At 27.6% G+C, this 7,500-nt stretch overlaps 2 protein-coding genes across 6 annotated transcripts in view; one reads left to right on the forward strand and one right to left on the reverse strand.

Annotated features, from left to right (window-relative positions):
* LOC124426065 (bromodomain-containing protein 7) overlaps nt 1–7,500 on the reverse strand; it is a 57,776-nt gene that overhangs the window by 49,741 nt on the left and 535 nt on the right. The window lies entirely within an intron of this gene.
* LOC124426063 (solute carrier family 12 member 4) overlaps nt 1–7,500 on the forward strand; it is a 91,354-nt gene that overhangs the window by 42,495 nt on the left and 41,359 nt on the right. The gene's annotated exons all lie outside the window — the stretch shown is intronic.

The raw sequence follows: 7,500 nt of genomic DNA on the forward strand, positions 1-7,500 counted from the left end.
GTATATATATATATATATATATATATATATATATATATAAAATATATTGGGATTGAACAATTAAATTGATGGAAAATTTTTCTTTGTAAAATAAATCCATTTTATTAAATGGATTAATGTTTTCTTTTCTTTTCTTTTCTTTTTTTTGTATCTCTTTTTTTTTTTTTTTATTTTTCTAACGAATTATTAAATAATTCATTCATATCGTTTCCAATTAAAAGAAAGAAAGAAAGAAAGAAAGAAAGAAAGAAAGAATGAAAGAAAGAAAAAAGTATACAAAAAAATGCAGGTTAGATCAAGAATTTTCGGAAGGGTCAAGAAGCGTTCAAAAGTGATTATTTGTATTTGTATTTGTATTTTTATTTTTTTTTTTTCTTTTTTTTTTATTCGAGACTTTTGCGGGTTCGTGTAGTTTTAAGCTTTACAATGTAGTTTTATAATGAAAAAAAAAAAAAAAATAATAATAATAATAAAAAAAATAAAAATAAATAAAAGAACCGAAAATTATCTGGAAGTTTGAAAAAAGATTTCGATATTATTATTGTTGTTAGAGACAAAGGAAGAGAAAGATATAATAGAACTATTAGTTGTTTAAGTTTATATAAAAGAAAAAAAATGTTTAGAACTTTGACGTTCTTCTCTTTTTTTACTCCCTCTCTCTTCTTACATTCTTTTTTTTCTTTTTTTTTCTTTTCTATTTTTCGTTCCCCTCTCGTCTCATTCGTTACCATAGAAAAAACTATTCATACTACCGGTTATTTTTTTCAAAAGGAATATTAAAAACGTTCATCGACGTCGCTACAAGTATCGCTTTCGTGTATCGAGAATCCTGCAGTTGACATTAACAAATGGTTTATCCGATGTCATACGTTTTTTTTTCTTTTTTCTTTTATTTTTTTTCGAGAAAACGTTATTTATACTAGATTGTATTTCTCTTGTTTTTTTTTGGCTTTCTTTCTTTCTTTTTATATTTCTTTTCTCTCTCTCTCTATCTCCCTTTTCTTTTTTTTTTCTTTTTTTCTTTGCCGGCATTTAATGTTCTTACAGAATGCATTAACCTTATCGCTATATAATCCTATTTATTTGGAATATTTTTTATTAAATACGATAATGACCACGTTAATATCAATATTTATTTGTGAGAATATCGAATTTTATCGTATTATCCATTTTGCCATTGGTATCACTTCGACGGGTTTACGAATCGATTTGACGTCAATCGCGGAAACATGATTAATTTTAAATCATTCCCGTTCGTCTTAGTCGTTTAATTATTGACGCTCGATAAAGCATTTAGGTATGTTATTAACAGAAATATTCTCATTGAACAATTCTTGTTAGCTTATCGATATTTAATAACGGTTTCCGGTTACTGACCGATTAATACCTATATAAATATTTATATATATATATATATATATATATATATTTTTTTTTTAATTGATTAAGTTTTTTTTTCTTTTTTTTTTTTTTTTTTTTTAAGAAAACAATTAAATTACAAATATCCATTTTTATTTTTTCTTTTTTCCTTAATAAAATTCAAGAGATCGATTATGAAACTGTTTATGATATAAATTCAAACTCGTATGTAATTTTATGGATTTTTAAAAATGAAACTCAAAGAGACAAATCGAGATAAATCTAATTTCAAAGATAATTAATATCAGAACGATAATGTCGTTCGCGAGAGAAACGAGTAATTATTACTTTTTTTCTTTTCTTTCCTTTTTTTTCTTTTTTCTTTTTTCTTTTCCTTCTTTCATTTTTTCAAATTATCCTGCGTATTATTATATTTAGGTCTTTAATTTTCTAGGCTTTTAATAGCCGTTTTCAAAAGGCACGTAATATGAGTATATACATATTAATAAATATATATATATATATATATATATATATATATATGCATATATGTATATATACATATATATATATGTATGTATGTATGTACGTATGTATATAAAAGTAAAGGAATTCATTAGAACGTGAAAATTTCTCGGAGAGTTTTGGACCGCCATCGTTGAGATTACATTGGGAAGTTAAAATCTAGGGCCCGCAGTAAACGCATACGTTTTATATATATATTCTCTCTCTCTCTCTCTCTCTCTCTCTCTTTTTCTCTCTCTTTCGTGGTGTAAATTCGCTTGTGTTGCTATGCGAATAAATTCACGCAAATTCGACGTCGTCGTCGAGGAGTCCGCGAAACGACGTAAAACTCAGGCCTGGTTAAAAAAAAAAAAGGATGAAAAAAAACGAGAAAAAAAAGAAAAAGGAAAAGTACCAAATTCTATTTCGAGCATTATTTACTACTACATACTTAAATACAGTATATATACATATATAATGTATATATTTATATGTATAAATATATGCCTGCGTATTTTCCAGATCCGGCCTTTTTACCGTCACTTTATGGACGCGCGTCAACGAACAGGTCTAATGAAAACAAAACGCGTGTCTCTCGTTGGAATTTTATTAATAGAACGCGTTCGCCATTTGCATTTAACTGAAAATGCGAACGGTCGCTTTTACGAACCCATGCCAAATCGTTATCATAGTTGAACGATATCGTTCGAACGAACAAAAACGTACGAATTAATTTTTAAATCAATATCGTACGTCTTTCATTGTTCATATACTTTATTATTATTATTATTTTTTTTTTTTTTCCTTTATTATTTCAATATCAAAAGGTATCAATGAACGAGGTGTATTTCATTCACGAGTTCTAACTCACAACGTTTACATTTCGATACTAATTGGACAATTATGTTTTGAGGGACGATATCTAATCATTGTACACAAGAGTAAACTGAAATGGATTTTCGTTTTTGTTTCAATTGCAAATAGAAAAATTCACTAGAATCATATTATCGTTCATATAAACGTAACATGAGATGATGAACAATTATTATTTATTTTTATATATCAATTTGTACTTTATAATGTATTTTATTCATTTAAATATATCCGAATATTTAGTTTAGAAAATTAATTTATAGTTGGATTATTGAAAACTTTGTCTTTGCAAATTTTTTCGTTTGTGTTTGTCATATTTTTAAATTTAATACGATTACGTGCTAAGTGGATAACATTTTTTTTTTTCTTTTTTTTCTTTTTTTTTTTTCTTTCTTTTTTTTTGATGGAGTTAATAATTAGAAAATTAATTTTATCAAAGAGAAGAATTATTATTTATTACATGGACAAATTATTTTCGAGAGAATTTATTCGTGTATCTACGATGAATAATTCATTGGGAACATTATTATTAGGTCCACCGAAAAGTTTCGTTTAATTCGCAAATAATTATTCGCACTAAGCGGATGAAATTATAATTAGTACGTAGTATGAATATTACAAATAAAAATAAAAATAATATCTGTCGTGGAGAAATGTTATTACTATTATTATTATTTATCATGAGGATAAATTGTTTAAATTGAAGGAATTCTATCGTATTTTTTTTTTTTTTATCTAGAAAAAAAAATATCCATTTAAAATTCTTCATAGTATTATAAATTAATTTATAATTCTATCCTACAAAATATCTTAAATTAATTTTCATATATTAATAATACTCCATATTATAATTCAAACAAAAATCTGATTTCATTTGATAATAACATCGTTTTTCTTCGAGCGTACATAATACATATTTTGATAGATTTAAAAAAGAAAAAAAATAACACACACACACACACACACACATATATATATATATATATATATATATATATATATATATATAATATCTACTTATTCTAACTAAAAAGATAAAAAAAGAAATGATCCAAAAATCATAAAAACAATAACAATATACTGTTCATTCTAAAAAGAAAAAATAATTCGGAGAGCATAAAAAAATATAATATCTATTTATTCCAATTAAAAAAAAAAAAAAAAAAAAAAAAAAAAAGAAAAAAGAAAAAAGAAAAGGATAAATAAATAAAAATAATTCTCTCGAAGACAATTAAGAAATGAGCGATTTTGATTGACAGAAATGGCGAATCAAAATCGATTAACGTTGTTTTTCGTGTCTACCGGCAGTCAATGATGCAGCATACGCGTTGCCCTCCGGTCCTGCGAGGGCGCGCGCGACACAGAGAGACAGAGAGAGAGAGAGAGGGTGAGGGAGGTTGAGGGAGAGAGTGATAAAGAGGGGTTGGGTGGAACGCACTCATGTCGTTCTACATTAGCTGGTCGTCGATAGTTGTTCCACTCCTTTCTACTTGCCGCCCTAAAAACCGTCCCAATTTTAACGAAAAATATCGTTTAAATGCGCAGCATGAGCGCGACGCAATGTCGCCATTCTTCCTGTCTCTCTTTCTCTCTCTCTCTTTCTGTCTTTCTCTCTTTTTGTAAATTTATGAACGGTGACGACAAAAGTATAGACAAAGAAACGACATTTATTTTCTCTCTTTACTTACGTGTTTACTCTTATTTCTTTTTTTTTTTTTTTTTCTTTTTTTTTTCTTTATATTTCGTAAATAAAAGAGACGATCTAACGACGAGTCAATTGTAATTTCGTCCTTTTTATTTATCTTACAATATCGCTTCTAAATATATAATTTATACGAAGAAAAGAGAAAAGAAAAGAAAAGCAAAAAATAAAAAAAAAAAAGAGAGAAACACAAATACCCATAATAAATGGATGGATTATTAATTTTGAAAGATATCTATGAGTTTAATTGCTCATTTATAAAAATTCGTATAATTGACGAAGAGATAATTTTTACAATTTTTCGTCTAATTTATATTATTTCTATCACTGTGACGATAAATGCATTTAATTACTGACATTTCACGATTCTGCAATTTGTTATCTCTTTTTCGTCCTCTCTCTCTCTCTCTCTCTCTCTCTCTCTCTCTCTCTCTCTCTCTCTCTCTCTCTTTCTGTCCCTGTCTGTCTCTTTCTGTTTCTCTTTGTACGTCATTTATCGTGTATTTAAGTTGAAACGTCGCGTCAGTGATTAGAACGAGCGTGATTAATTAATCGCCGACTGCGAAATTTGTCGATCGGACGTATCCGCCTCATAGCTGTTCTGATATTTGAATATATAATAATAGTAATAATAATGATAATAATAATAATAATAATAATAATAATAATAATAATAATTAATAACAATAGAAAGAAAACGTCAATGTACTATAAATAGCAATCATAAACATTACAAACAATTTACTAAATCATAAATTGCAATTATTATGCCTTGATACTCGTACGAATTTCGTATTGAACTTAATATCTTGTTTTTCTTTTCTTTTCTTTTCTGTTTTTTTTTTTTTCTTTTTTATTTTTATTTTTAATTTTTGAAACGAAATCATTAGCATTAAAATCAGATCATTACCTTTGATATTTTATAATTAATGTGAACTTTATGGAATAAAATTACAAACGCAGGATAACGGTGGTAGTAGCATCGGCGATCTTTAATTATCACATTTAATTATATATTACGTCGTATTACATTTAATTATTATTAACGATAATGCAAACTTGAAAGAAGAAGAAAGGAAGATGGAATGAAGGAAAATGAAAAATCATAAACAATAATTCGAGTGTTCTGTGTTTCTTGCGAAGAAACGATTTACGAAAAAAATAAAAAGAAAATAAAAAAACAAAAAAAATAAAAGAAAAGAAAAAGAGAGAGAGAGAGAGAGAGAGAGAGAGAAAGAAAAAGTTAAAAGAGTGAAAAAGAAAATTCGATCGAAGAAATAAAAAAAAAAAAAAAAAAAAAAAAGAAATAAATTCAAAATCATCGTAGACAGCGACGAGTCTTCAAAGATTCAAGATCGTGGTATTGGATAGATGTGTACAAAAAAAAAAAAAAAAAAAAAAAAAAAGAAAAAAAATAAGAAACGAATAAAAATAAAAAAGAAGAAAAATTTCCTTTTTATCGAAAGATCGAACGTTAAGTTCGTATGAAAAGTTCCGACGTTCGTAATATATGATATAGGATATGGAAGGTTGCGATAGGGGGTGTGTGTATGTGTGTGAATGGGTGGAAGGGCGGGGGACGGGGGAATGATGGGGATGAGTTGGGAAGTAAAGAAGAGGTTAGATAGGTATATAAGCTCGGTCACGCGGAAACACGAAGGTATATACATAGTAAGTACGGGTCAGTCGTCGGAATTTATCGAGTCTCCGCGGCACTCTCTAGTTTTAACTGTTAAATGTTAACTGGAGCATGAAGCCACGGGAATAGGTAACTCTTTTGTTTTGCCCACTCCGATCGTTCTTATTCCGTATTAAAGGCGAACGTCTTATCGATTACGAGAAAATCCATAGCTCGTGTGTGATTTCCCGTCCTCGTCCTCCTCCCTACCACCCTCCCTCCCTACTCGTTTTTTTTTCTATCTTCTTTTCTGTTTATCACTCTTTCTTACTTTCTCTCTTTCTCTTTCTTTCTCTCTTTCTCTCTCTTTCTATCTTTTTTCTTTTTTCTCCTTTTTATCCTTCTAACTCGTTAAAAAATGAAAGATAATTACTGATAGAAACGTATCGTAGAGCGCGTTTATTAAAATTCACTCTTTGTGAATTCATTTAATCGATCTCGAGTACTTTTCGGTAATTAAAAACGAAACGATAAGGAGAAGTTCGTTAAAAATCCTTTTAATAAAAATATCAATTTATATTTTTCTTTTTTTTTTTTCCCCTTGTTTCTTCTTCTCCGTATCTCATTCTCCGTTTTTCCTTTTCCGTTTCTCCATCTCTTTCTCTTATCTCCGGCTCAGATTTTTCTTTTTATTCACGTTCATCTATATTTTATAAATATACATTCTTATCATCATTTAATATCAATCCGTTACGTATATATATATATATATATATATATATATATATATATATATATATATATATATTTATATTTCTATTGTTATTATCTAATATTTAATTTTATATTTCTATCTTTTACATTTTCATGCATATTTAATAATATTTTATCTTTATTACAGCGTAATTATTTCTGTCTCTTTACCATCAAAATTTATGTAAATGAATTATGTTTTCTCTTTCTCTCTCTCTCTATCTATATCTTTCTCTCTCTCTATTTACGTTCTTAAACTTTATACATTTCTATCTTTATTATCTAATATTACATTTATCTCTTACATCTGCATCTAATAATATTCTGTTCTTCTATCCTTACTATCTCATCATTACTTCTATCTATTTTTTATCAAAACCCATGGAAATGAATTATGATTCTCTTTCTCTTTCTCTCTCTCTCTCTCTCTCTCTCTCTCTCTCTCTCTCTCTCTCTCTCTCTCATTTTCTGATACGATCGTTATGTTCTACACCATGTATATTCTTATCTTTATTATCTAATATGTAATATTATCTACATCTGTCTCTTACGGCCGTGCCTAATAATATATATTTAATATTTTATCGTTACTAACCTTGCATTATTTCTTTTTTTTACCCGTGCAAAATTAATAACATTCCTTTTCTCTCTCTCTCTCTCTCTCTCTCTCTCTCTCTCTCTCTTTCTCTCT

The sequence above is a fragment of the Vespa crabro genome, chromosome 8 (genome assembly GCF_910589235.1).
Source record: "Vespa crabro chromosome 8, iyVesCrab1.2, whole genome shotgun sequence".
Lineage (NCBI taxonomy): Eukaryota > Metazoa > Arthropoda > Insecta > Hymenoptera > Vespidae > Vespa > Vespa crabro.